General features: G+C 40.5%; 1 protein-coding gene across 13 annotated transcripts in view; it reads left to right on the top strand.

Moving 5' to 3' along the window:
- Positions 1-831: 831 nt before the first annotated feature.
- Positions 832-10560, top strand: part of GAPVD1 (GTPase activating protein and VPS9 domains 1) — a 55773-nt gene continuing 46044 nt past the window's right edge. For 9 of the 13 annotated variants that reach the window (XM_072430719.1, XM_072430716.1, XM_072430717.1 and 6 more), the window contains exons 1-2: positions 835-929; positions 8459-8492. The gene's annotated coding sequence lies outside the window, so the exon portion shown is untranslated. Of the gene's footprint in view, positions 930-5574; positions 6430-8458; positions 8493-10560 lie in introns of those variants that run through there. The other 4 variants (XM_072430721.1, XM_072430720.1, XM_072430710.1 and 1 more) reach the window with 3 other exon arrangements.

The following is a 10560-nucleotide window of genomic DNA, read 5'->3' as shown; positions in this document are numbered from 1 at the left end:
CATCCCAGCCCAAGCTATTCAAGATGGCCAAATATCTAAACAAGGAAGGAGATGGTGATGTCCGTGAAAGAACATAGACAGGTGGGTGTTTTGGTTCGGCTTTAATACATTGGGGCGACATTTGGAAACAACATGCTGTGCTTTATTGCACCACGCAGCAGTGCGGATGTGTGAATAATTCCAAATATTTATATAATTTTATTAATCAATAGGATTTATATAGCGCCAATATATTACACAGCGCTGTGCAATAAAAAGGAGTTGCAAATGACAGAGCTGGTATTAATATATTTTATTATTAAACAGGATTTTTATAGCACCAACATGCGACGCAGCGCTGTACATTAAATAGGGGTTGCAAATGACAGAGCTGGTATTTATATAAATATTTTATTATTAAACAGGATTTATTTAGCGCCAACATATAATGCAGTGCTGTACATTTTATAGGAGTTGCAAATGATAGACAAATACAGACAGTGACACAGAAGGAGAGGACCCTGTCCCGAAGAGCTTGCAATCTAATACATTTATATAGTTATGCCCTGAGTGATTTAGGAGCTAGGTATGGCTAGCTTTTCCATCTACCTTATTATTTTAATAATTGGAAACCTAAGCAAATAACAATGTGAACGTTATATACATAGGCAGTGACACAAAGTTCTATTTCCGGGTCACGCACTATATCTCTCAGGATTTCCGCTGTATACAAGGGGTGTGATTTTCCCAGCAAACACAGCTTACTGAGCATGCTCAGAGAAGCTAGTTCTCAGGAGTCTATTGGTCAAACCCGGAGACTGTCCGGCGCAGGCGTAATGAGTCCTCTCCGTTCTGCCCCCACGCATGCGCACTCTGTCGCGTCTTGGAGGTTGCGGCTGACAAGGAGTTCGGCGGAACCAGAGGGCGGAGAACGGGCCCGAGTTAATCGTGTGAGCAAAGGGGTACCGGGGGGAGGGCGAATCACGGACACCGGGGGTGGTAGTCGGCGTGCTGATTCACACATTCAGCTTGGTGGGGTATTTGCTATGAATTGCCGTGTCATGGAAGTGCTATGGGCTCCGTATGCATTGTATGTACCGAGGGGGCTCTGTGCAAGCTGCATTGTGCTTGTGCTGGGGATTTGTCACCCCTAGGGGGGTAACTTTGTATTGTTTACCCCTGGGGTGCCTCAACACAGTGACAATTTCCCTGGCTTGTACCCAAAGGACAGACTTGGAAGGAAGATATGTAATATATATTGTACTGGCATGGCATTTTATTTAATTAACCCTTTAATAAGTTTTTAAAGCAGTGTTTGTCATTCAGGGATTCCTTGAGCAATTTAAAAGCAAAAATAAAATTACAGTTCCTGTTAATCGGGCTCGATCCCTGGTCCTTCCTGCAATCCGGTCCCGAGTTGTCCCGGCGCACAGGAAGCACCGGGCGCTGCCATCTTCCGTCTTCTTGCTTCATCCCAATCTTGCACTTTATAGGCGTCAAGGGGGGGGAGCAGATCTCACTGCACATGCGTGAGATTGGCAGCGCTTTCCCTTTAATAGAAAAAATGCCCCTTCTGCGCATGCCTGAGATTGGGGCATGTGTAGAAGGAGCAGTTCGATTATATCCCGGGAGGCTCTGCACTCCCATTGATCGCTATGGTGGGAGCAGGGCGGGGCTGTGCAGCAACATTTTTACTTTATTTGAAAGGGTTGTTTACCCTTCTATGTGAAGGAGAAAGGTTGAGTTTAGATCACTTGCATTTCCCAGTGACAAGCTATCCACATACCAAGCCTAGCAAGTCCTGCACTTGCTTTGCTTTCCTCTGCGGTGCTTAGCGTCAGGCGCCACCATCTCCTTTTTTTGGGTTTCTTCACACATCGCCCCATATCATACTGTGCAGGTGTGAGATTGGCTGATGTATCTTCCTGAAAGTGTAAATAGGGCCAAACCTGCAGTAATTGTTGGAAAGGATCTTTCACAATCCTTTCCAATGAAAAATGACGGAAGGATGCATGAATGAGAGCTGTACATACAGCACCGTTCTGCTCTATGGAAAGGGGAGGGGGAGAACGATGGAGCAGCACCCCGATGTGCTATCCCCCTCTACTTTCATTACAATCATTGTTGTCTGTCGATCCGCCAGGATGGTCATTCCAACAACTAGCACTGTACACACGCCACATTCTCATCTGATATTAGCCCTAAGACGAGAACTATTGCACATGTGTATGTAGTCTAGGAAAGGCTGTTATGATGCATGTTAAATCTTGGGCATATACAGAAGGAGCAGCCTTCTGGAAATGTGATGTATATATCTCAGGAGGCTGTGGGTTTCCCACTTCATTTTTTACCTTGAAGAGGAAGTAAACCCAAAAACAACCCAAAACAAAAAAAAAAAATCTACTCACCTTCAATCCTGCAGAACCATGGGGGGGTTTGTCGTCCTGGTCTGTCTGTCTTCAGGCCCATGTGCCCCTCTTCTCTCTATTCTTGCAGGTTCTTCCTACATCAACCAATGCAGGCACGAGATCGGGGGACGTGGATGGGGAAAAAACTTGCCAATCCCACTGCACATGCATGAGATTGCCAATTTCTTTCCCTATTGGCGAAAGGGCTCCCAAGCATCCTGGGCATACGGAGAAGGAGCAGCCGAGAGCCTCCTGGCATGCTTGACGTAGGTGTTTTGGGAGGCTCTGTGCTCCCATTCCTTCTCAATCGCCTAGGCGATTGAAAATGAAGGGAACGGTGCTGCACACTTCCTTTTTTCTTTTTTTTTTTTTTTACATGTTGCACTTAAAAACCTTACATAAAAGGGTTGTCTACCTTATAGTGCAAATTTTGAGTTTAGGTACGCTTTAACAAGAGTAAGGATGGAAGGGGTTCTCCCCAAATGTAAAATGAAACAAAACACATTTTTACTATATAAAAACAGATTGGCTAGCTCCTTTATATATGTTAAAAATATGGTTATAGGTTAGCTTTAAGTGACTGTTAAGGATCTATTTTGGGTGATACCCAATTGCCGGTAGTATGAAAGACATTCTTCCTACTGACTGCCATGTGAGCTGTGGATACAGTAGGGGTTCTCTAAAAAACAAAGTTATTTCAAGGGTTCTCCTATATAAAAGAAACTCGAGAAAGATTAATTTTGCTTTTAAAAGGGCATTTTGGATTTAGGTGCACCTGGGAGTTAACATCTGCTTTTTCAGATGTGTCCTGGATGCTTCCAAAATCAAGGTCACCATCTCCAACCTGTCTACTCCCCTGAGAGTTTTGGGCATTCCAGCTAACCTTTCTGGCTCTTAGCGCCTTCTGTTTAAGGCTGGGTACACATGTGCAATAGTTCTCATTTGATATGCGTCTCAGGGAATAAATCGGATGAGAATCTTGCATGTACAGGGCTCGATGTCTGAATGACCATCCTGGCACATCCATGAATGATGGATGACAAACGATTGTAATGGAAGTGAAAGGCGAGAGAGAGCACAGCGGGGTGCCGCTCCATCCTTCACCCCCTCTCCTCTCTTTAGAGCAGAACGGCACTGTACAGTGCTCGTTCATGCATCGTGCTGTCATTTGTGGTTGGAAAGGATCAGTTAATATCAATTTCAATGACAATTGTTGCACGTGTGTACTTAGTCTTAGCCTTAAGCTACGTACACACTTCCAATTATTATCGTTGGTTACTTTTTTACGAACGATTTTTTGCCCAATCGATCGTTCGTCGTTCGATTGGAACGATAAAAATTGAAAGTGTGTACGCACCTTTAGTCTTCACAATATAAAAAGACATTGAGTTGCTATCTGTGTCCTGCCCGGAAGATTTCTATTTATTTCCAGACTTAAAAGCACAAGAGGAAGTGAGATGAAATCTCTCCGAGTAAATAACATTTTTATTTTGGGTGGTTGGTCCAGGTACAGGTGTCCCTATTAGAGATCAGCAATGAGTCTCTTCTTTTCTTCTGTTTGCACCTGATGGGAGTCCTAGACTGAAGTAGTCATCCATCCCTCTCCTCTCCCTTTGCACTGTCTACAGTCTGCATTTTAGTGCATTTGCTGCCTAAGTTTTCAATCTTTTTTCCTGGTGTCATCTGTGGTGGTCATTTAGGGCTGTCGTGTAACACCAAGCATTACGGCTACATACACACGCGCAAAAATTCACAATCCTTTCTAATGACAAACGACTGAACGATGCATGAACAATCGCTGTACATACGGCACCGTCCTGCTCTATGAAGGGGGGAGAAGGATGGAGCAGCACCTCACTGTGCTCTCTCCCCTTCACTTTCATTACAATTGTTCCTCGTTTGTCATCCATGAATCCACCAGGAGGGTCGTTCAGATGATGGATGAAGAGCGCTGTACACACGCCCTTAGCCAATTATCGGACGATAACCTTTGCACATGTGTACGTAGCCTATGTAGCCTAAGTCCGTTCTCATGCTATTACCATGAATATCTGCAAAAGCCCACAGGTGCTAAGGAGATCAGAGCTTAGAGAGGAGAAAGTGATGTTAAAATGCTTTTTGATTTGTTTTTTGTTAATTAAAATAAAGCAGTGGTTTATGTAAGCTCCATAATAGGGAGCCGTAGGTATGTTTGGAAGATTTAGATGTCATGAATCCTTCCTCCTCTCCTCTGATGGTGCTTGTCAATGCTCATACACAGAATGTGACATAACATTTACAATTCACTCTCTCAAGGAGTACTGGGATCATAGGCTGGCACGATAACACGTTCAGAGGAACCTTAATGGCCTGGCCCCATCAGAACTTCTGTTCCGGAGAGTATTTCAGCCTAAAGCCACTTTAATGTTTTACACTGCTGAGCTGTTTTTTTTTTTTTTTTTTAGGTAGTGACAAAAAAATTGCTAAAAACTAAAGGGTTAATATTAATAAAAACCGTTTATTGTATCCAAATTTACCCTCTTGTACTTACCTTTGATAGGTGAGAGAACCAGCTCACGAACCATGTGCCTGTCCTTAGCTGGCATGTTATTTCTCTCATGTGCACTGATTCTTTGTAGGCCAATATGAAAAAGCTGTCCAACAATGAAATTATTTAAGTAAACCACATTTCCGTTAAGCCTAGAGCAAGTGCACAGTTCTACACCAGCTGACAAGATCAAATATAGGCATTTAAGGGTTAGTTTAACCGGATTGAAGTAATGTCCAGTGCCATCGAGGGATCGGCGGGATTAAAGGTTAGTGTCTTTTTTTTAGTTTAGTTCCGCTTTAAATAAGTGCAAGTTTGTGTGGGGAGGAAGAACCATAAGGTACATACTTGGCACAGCAGATATATACTCATGCCAGACTTGTGGCTCCTTAAAATGCTGGTAAATGTGACCTGGTCATGCTGGTCACAATAATAATAATAATAATAAACAGGATTTATATGGCGCCAACATATTACGCAACGCTGTACACTAAAAAGGGTTTGCAAATGTCAGACAGATACAGACAGTGACACAGGAGAAGTAGAGGACCCTTCCCCGAAGAGCTTACAATCTAGGAGGTGGGGGAAGTAGCACCCAGTAGGAGGGGGGTATACACGTGATTCAATGAAAATTACCTATAGTTTGCAGTGGAAAGCACACTAAGTTGCTTTAAGGCAAGATGCCATTTTTTCTATGGGGCACTTTTCATTTGCAGTACCTAATAGGTAATTATTACATGGATAGCAATGTTACACCAGTTGTATGCATTCGGTACAAGTTGGACATCTTTTGGTAGTAGGCATTTCTGCTTCAAAATTTTGATTTAGTTCGTGTGCTATTGAAAATTTAGTTAGTAGAGATATATAGTAATGTTGCTATTTGGCTGAATTCAATCATTTTATTTATATTACAATTTTAAGGGGTTATCAATCAAGAAAAAAATTCTGTTCATGAGAGATGTTTGTACTACAATCTGGAATACATCTTTGTGTGTAGATGTGTGAGTCTAAACCCAGATGAAGTGGCATCCTGCTATAAGTGGTATACCTTCAGGTTCGAGATAAAATCCGAGCCAGCTTGCCAAATGTTAAATGTATTCTAGACTGAAAAGGACATGTTAAAACAGAAAAACTAACATATTTAAATCATACCAAGCATTTAATTGTGGCAAAATGTGCTCTCAGAATCCTTTTTCATTGCTTATCTTTATTTCAAAAAAAATATTTTCAGAGAAATTACTATTCTCCTTCTATCTGTATCCTACTAGGAAAAACTTCAGAACTTATTCACAGTACATGAACTACATCAACTATATTCTGATTTAATAGCAGGAAAGTACTTGTTGTTGCAGTCTGAACAACAGAATTAAAGCAGAAGTAAACTAAAAACAAAAAATAACACATCGGCAGATTCCTCGATGGCGCTGGTCCTTGTTGTGATCCAGTCCTGCGTTGTCCTAGGATTCCTCTTTGTCCTAGCGCTTCCTCGCCGGCCGTGCAGTGTGTCCTACACAGGTACTGCTTTCGATTTACTTGCTGAAGATGGTAGATAAGGGGCCTTCATTTAAATTTTATTTCTCTTTTAGATCTCATTCACATGTTGTTGCTTTAGTTAATTACACATTACCACAATTTAATACATTACCAAGCATTGCTTTTAGCCCGCCTAAAATTGCACCTGAACATTTCCTATCATTAAAGCACAACACAACCCATAGTTTAACTTTGGCAAGTTGTCTTCGATTTAAAATGAATTCACTGATCTTTAAAGGATATACCTTTTTTATATACAGTATTTTGTTTGAGAAACGTTGAAGTATAGGAAGAACCTGATCTTGTTGCTATGATTCAAACACCCTAAATGACTAAGTGGATATGTAAGGAGTGAATGGTAGACTGTTCCTGTTTCCACCTCAGGAAATGTAGCCGTAAATATTCTCAATGTTCAATTGCAGCAAAGTTCTTATCTTGTCCTACTGTCCTGTGACTTCAAAAAAAGAAAATCAGTATATATAGATATGTAATGAATACTATTGTGTAACCTGAAACAATAAATGCTGCTTGTATAGTGGGAGGTATAAACCTTTCAGTGTTTTCTTTCCTTTAGGATCAGGTCTACAAGCAACAACAGTGTCAATTAGTAAACCTGTTTGAACATGAACTGGGACAAAGTGGCTGCTAGCTTTACTGGCACTCCTGGAATCTTTAATTTTTAACATACTTTGTTGTAATATTGTGCTAATATACATTGTGTGCAGAGTATATTGTGCATTAGTTGTGTAGCTTAGAAACAGGTGGAGGAAGTTTTGTTCTTGGCTGTTCTATCTGATGAGAAAACAGTGTGCAGTACATAGTGAAACAAATGTCACTGTGACAGCTTTTCTGAAACATAAAAAGCTAAATGCACACCAAACACCTTCCAATTAAAGTATTTAGGTGTGGTGATTGGTTACTCCTACTCGTTTCTAAAAACAACAGCGTACATGTAGGCCTGCTTAAGCGTACCTAAACTCAACATATTTACTTTACATAGAAGAGTAGAAAACCAGTCAGAAGCTTTAATTTCCAGTTGACTATTGATATCCTAAATATTTATCTGATTAGTGATAAATGTGCCACAATCCCCGGCACAATTTTTGTTTCTGTGCAAATGTTTTATGCTCTGCCAGCAACACACATTTAATGAGCATGGGAATATAGTTATATTTATATAATCATTTTATCAATAACTGCAAATTAATTTTCTGTATGCCAAATGGCTTTTAAAACCTTGTAAAAGTAGCTGTGGCATTATCGTGCAGAGATCAGAGCTCTTGAGGGACTTGCTACAGCCTTCTTCCAAAAATCCAACTGAGTTTTATTCAAGACTGAACGCCCTACAACAGTGGTCGCCAACCTTTTGGAACACTAAATGCCCGGACTCTGGACCGCACATGCCCAAGGAGTCATGTGTCAACATGGAAGAAACGTCCCCCAGAGTCACGTCATAATGCCAGAACCCACTCATTCTCCGATCGCAGGTCTGAGCCAGTCCAGAGACACAACCCGCCCACCGCCCCATACAGGAGACATGGTCTATGGCTCTAGCCGGTGTGCCCCCCTCCAGCGGGGTCTTCCTGCTGACCCTGCTGGGGGGTTTATCAGCCAGAACCGCGAGTCAGGCTGGGGGTTTGGGATCCCTACCCTACACAAATAAAGCAGCAGTGACCGGTCTTTATTTCTTGAAGCTTCTGCGCAATTGCGCATTTAATTGTTCTCATTGTTTGTTTATTTTGACCTTGAACTAATGTGGAAATAAGGAATTCAAACAGTTTGGGCCTTTATTTACAGCTTACTGTAGCCAGATACACCCAGGCAGCTATCATTTTTTTTTAAAGTGTCATGAGGATGAGACTGCCATTGCGTGTTCAAAGTCTCTTTGATGTGTTTTTTTGGGGAACTATTGTCATCATTTCAAAATTTTGGGGTTTTCACTGGACAAATGTTTAGAGTAATTTATTCGGTGAAGACACATGTCTAAAACTCCAATTTTGCTTACTTTTAGGAGATTTCTTCTAACATACACCTGCATCTCTAAGGTAGGTGAAGGAAAATATCTTTAGGAGGACACAGATAATGAATGATACTAATATAGCTTTTCAGTTCAGCCAGTTTTCTTTCATGGAAATGCCAGGCAGTAATTCATGTCATCCTAGATTGTAAGCTCTTCAGGGCAGGGTCATCACCTTCTCCTGTGTCACTGTTTGTAGCTGCGTAATTTGTTGGCGCTATATAAATCTTGTATAATGATAATAATTTAATACGAAGTTTAATTTTCAGATATCCTATAAATTATGATTTTACATCTTCACCATGTTACTGAAATGTTTGCTGTAAAAAAATCTTTCACATAAGCCATTTTGTATTTTAGTGGCTGCTGGTGTGATCTTGACTTGAACTTTTGCATTTTATATGGTGTTAGTATGAAAGTATGTGGAAGCTGCTGACAATGCAGCACTATAATCTTCATATTTTAGGAGGAAAGACATTTGTATGATGACATAGCACATTTGATTTCAGTCTTTTTTTTTTTTTTTTTCCATACAGTCAGCCTTATCATTCGTCTGTTGATGAGTCACTGGGGATATAAGCTGAAATGTCACAGAAATAGTCGATTTAGCATTTTCTGAGTGATTAAAAAACAAAAAACTCCACTTTAGATCATCATTCCCTTTTTTTACTCCCCTAATGTCAGAAAGGAACAGGCAATGTTTCTGCAATAACTTCCTACCTGCCAAACCTGTCAATTGGTTTTTGGGCTGTTCATGCACTGCTCTACAGTGGTTGCCAGGAATGCACAGAAATCCTGTGCACGTGTTGGAAATGAAAACATTCTTGCACCCCTGCGCAAGGGTTAAGTAATTCCAGTATGACCAATCAAGATGACCGAAGATCATAAAGAGAAAAAAAGATAAGAATAAAGATGATAGCAGCAGCCAGTGGTAGAAAAGAGATAGATGACTTTGCATTTCTGTTTGTACACCTACCTTTAAGGCGAAACTAAACCCATACTCAAGTTTGGCATTGCTTTAAAGGTGTACAAACAGTTTTGTAAAGTTCTTTTGTGCAGCGGTCAGCACCAGTGGTCCACAAGAATATTTTGGTGGTCCACAGAAAAATGTGGACATTTGCTATTTTTGTTTTTTTAATGACTTTGACTATCATTTCTTGTTTGGTCTTAGATTCCAATGAAATAAACATAATGAGTGAGAAAAAGCAAACAAATATTTTGCATTTTTTTAGTAATGCCAAAGATAATGCAACTAATGATAATAGTAACAATAATAATACTTCATTTGAAGTTCACAAGTTTTGAAAATTTGGGGGTCATAATCACACAAAAATTTACCGATTGCCAGATACTGGATGGCCCAGCCCTTTTCTTGCTGCATCCTAATGCATTTTCCCTAAAGTATTTAAAAAAATTGGTATTGTTTAACATTTTTGGTAGCATCTAGATAAATCTGTTTTGGATCAGATTGTAAGCTACTCCCTCCATTCAGCTATGGTTGCACAGGGTCAAGGAGTTCATGGCCTCATTTAAAGAAAAGTAAAAACATTTTCGAAGCCTTACTCATAAATGCCAGGTTTCAGAGATTAAGAAAAAAGCTTGACAATTGGCACTTGTTAAACTTAAGAATTCCTGACATTTTTCTGTCTGGTGCTTCTAGGCCACTGACTCCATAATAGAACAGGGATCATAATGGCAGCCTTGGTATATGCACCATGAAAAACAAGTCTGCATTTGAAATTACCAGGTGTTGCCCTAGGTGGTTCCTTTTAAAGTCTGTCTTGGATTGTTGGGATACCTATCTATATGGGATTGCAGTGATCTCTCCAGGCCTTTTTAGCTGGGTGCACCACCTGGCAGTTTTCAGTTACCAGCCGGCTGTTTTTGGATGGTTACTGAGGAGTTAGGGCTGCCACTCGCCTAAAGTTTTTCAATGTTATTTTAGGCAGGACATTTTTTTTTTTTAGTAGCACACCCCCCAATTTCTGAAACACATAGATGATTTTCCAAATTACTGCACAGATCTGGAAAAAATACACAAAGCACACCAAGACTCAAGCAAAAATACTCATGCACTTGTAAAACGACAATATTTG

This window comes from Pyxicephalus adspersus, chromosome Z, assembly GCF_032062135.1.
Source record: "Pyxicephalus adspersus chromosome Z, UCB_Pads_2.0, whole genome shotgun sequence".
NCBI lineage: Eukaryota > Metazoa > Chordata > Amphibia > Anura > Pyxicephalidae > Pyxicephalus > Pyxicephalus adspersus.
This window is presented reverse-complemented; position numbering and strand designations above follow the sequence as displayed.